The 2,667-nt window shown below is 25.4% G+C and overlaps 1 long non-coding RNA gene across 2 annotated transcripts; it reads right to left on the bottom strand.

Annotated features, from left to right (window-relative positions):
* Positions 1-581: 581 nt before the first annotated feature.
* On the bottom strand, positions 582-2,267 carry LOC145125321 (uncharacterized). Of its 2 annotated transcripts, XR_013715924.1 has the most exons (3): positions 2,111-2,267; positions 953-1,056; positions 582-804 (listed from the first exon to the last, which is right to left on the bottom strand). It is a non-coding gene; the product is annotated as an uncharacterized LOC145125321 (long non-coding RNA). The 2 variants fall into 2 exon arrangements; XR_013715923.1 differs by lacking the exon at positions 582-804 and having other exon boundaries at positions 852-1,056.
* Positions 2,268-2,667: the final 400 nt, after the last annotated feature.

The raw sequence follows: 2,667 nt of genomic DNA, 5'->3' as shown, positions 1-2,667 counted from the left end.
TATATATATATATATATATATATATATATATATATATATATATATATATATATATATATAGGCTTAGATTATTGTATCCTAACTATTTATTGTGTGGATGTAGGATTGATTATGGACCAATCATTTTAGTTATTTTAAGAAAGTGATTAATACATATTTATGAATTAAAAATAATAGAAAAACACCATCTAATTTCATTATAAGGGTATTTTAGTCAATTTAGATAAATTTAAAAAGGAAAATTTTGAATTTGTAGGGATATTTAATTCTCTTGATTAAAAAAATCTGATTTTTTTAATTAATGCCATTTTAATTAAAACGTAATTTTTAATTATATCCGATTTTATTATGTCAGAATGACATTCTATTATAATGATATTCTATAAGAATGTCAGAATACATATTTTGATTAAATGAACTTCTTGAAGAAATACAACATTCTGGAACTATTAGTTGAAAAATAACAAGATCCTTGTATATTCATGGACATCTGAATGTAAATATAGATTCATACATATTTTTACAAAATAATAGTATTATATATTTTTATACAATTATATATATTCTAACAGAATGTCAGATAAATGAAATAAACTCTTAAAAAATATAGCATTCTTAAATATACAATCCTTAAAAGAATGCACTTGATCTTCTTCGATGGTCCAGAGTCGAATTGATTACAACCATTCTTACGAGAATGACATTATGTGAGACTAACATCAGGTGAGAATTACCTTATGTAAGAATATCATTCTGTGAGAATACATTTATCTTCATTATCTAACATATGTAATGCCCTTGTTTCTACAAAAAAAAAAAAAGTAAAAAAAAATACACATTATCAAATCCTATGATAAAATACCCATACAAATTTTATTGATTTCAACAAAATGCATACTACATGTAACTGAATTTGGAAAAAAAAAATATTACAAAAGAAAAGTGGATTTACTTCTTATTTTGTTCCTTCTCAACCTAATTCCTAGCCAATTTTGTTGCAGTAAACCCAAAGGTATCAAATTGCATTGATGAACCCCAATAATTCCCTTCCATTTCCTACATTATATAAACATAAAGCATTGTTTTAACAGATTGAAATTGATGGCAACTCACACTATCATCACAAAATGCAACATATATATCAGTAGGTTCATGGAATAACATTACATAAATGTTTACAAAGTAGAATATTAAAATGTATTATCGATAAATTCTATACAGAACTACAAAACATAAAAATTTGAATTTATATTAAGAAGTTACATGCTTTAAGAATGATTGGTAGTTTGGTGTGTCAAAAAAACACCACTGCTATAAAAAGAATGAATGAAAATAATGGAAATGCCAATTATAATCTATCAGAATAAAAAAAAACGTAATAATTACATTAAATGTAAATAGCAATGAACGGAATCGGTTGTCACTTATATAGTTTGGATAGCCAAAAAAACAGAGTACCAATAACTGACGATAAGAAATATAACCAGTTTTCAATGATCTACAAATATAATAATTCACAATAAAAATTGGTATTATCATTTATCAGCCATAAGCAACTGTAGTAAAATATTAAAAAACAGTGAAAACTAGATAAATTAAACCTACAAAATCAAACGATTTTTTATGGTTCCCAAGTCATATATAATGACAAATTGTTAAATTTATATATGTAAATGATCATAGGAAAGAAACACAAAAAGGTCGAGCTTCATTTGAAGAAATTAAGGTTAACAATATGTCACCAGATGCTCGAAGCTACTGATATTATTCAAAGATTAATAAATTTTGGCTTTTCAAGAGAAACAAATTAATTATTCCATGATATGAAGAAATCAAGTAACGTTAAAAAGGCATATAACCTTCTAGAAGAAATGAAAGCAAATGTTATCTGGTATATGTAATAACATATGGATTGTAGTTGATGGTCTTTGATTTTTTTTTTCTTGTTGCTATCGACTACAAACGCACCCACATATCAATTTTTCTTGTTGCTATTGACCACAAACAGATTGCAAACATCAATTTTTCATAAATGGCGCTCACAAAATCAATTACCCAAAACTGAACTTCAATTTGAAAATTAGGGTTCGAAAGTTCAAATGACACTTACTTCAAAACAGGGCAATTCTTCATACCAGGAATCCGCCGGATGACGTACCGGCAACGGAAAACAGTAAAAAAACAGGGAGAAATTGTTGACGGCGAGATCGGCAGGAGCCATGAAACGATTTCTCTGTTGAGTTTTTTAAGGGCTTCATAACTGATTATAAAAGATCATATATATATATATATATATATATATATATATATATATATATATATATATAAAGACTAAAAGTTAATCTTTTTTTTTCATTCAATTTAATCGTTTCCATAAAAAACAAAATTATAATTAATGATATCATTTAATGAATATACAAGATTACTAATTTACCCTTATTTATTAATTAAATTTCAAATTAGTTAAAGTTGAAATGATTGGTCACAATTATTCCTATATCCACACAATAAATAATTAGAACACATTGAACCTCTCTCTCTCTCTCTCTCTCTCTCTCTCTCTCTCTCTCTCTCTCTCTCTCTCTCTCTCTCTCTCTCTCTATATATATATATATATATATATATATATATATATATATATATATATATATATATATATATATATAT

Source organism: Lactuca virosa, chromosome 7 (genome assembly GCF_052849685.1).
Source record: "Lactuca virosa cultivar CGN04683 chromosome 7, Lactuca_virosa_CGN04683_v6, whole genome shotgun sequence".
In the NCBI taxonomy this organism is placed as follows: domain Eukaryota; kingdom Viridiplantae; phylum Streptophyta; class Magnoliopsida; order Asterales; family Asteraceae; genus Lactuca; species Lactuca virosa.
This window is presented reverse-complemented; position numbering and strand designations above follow the sequence as displayed.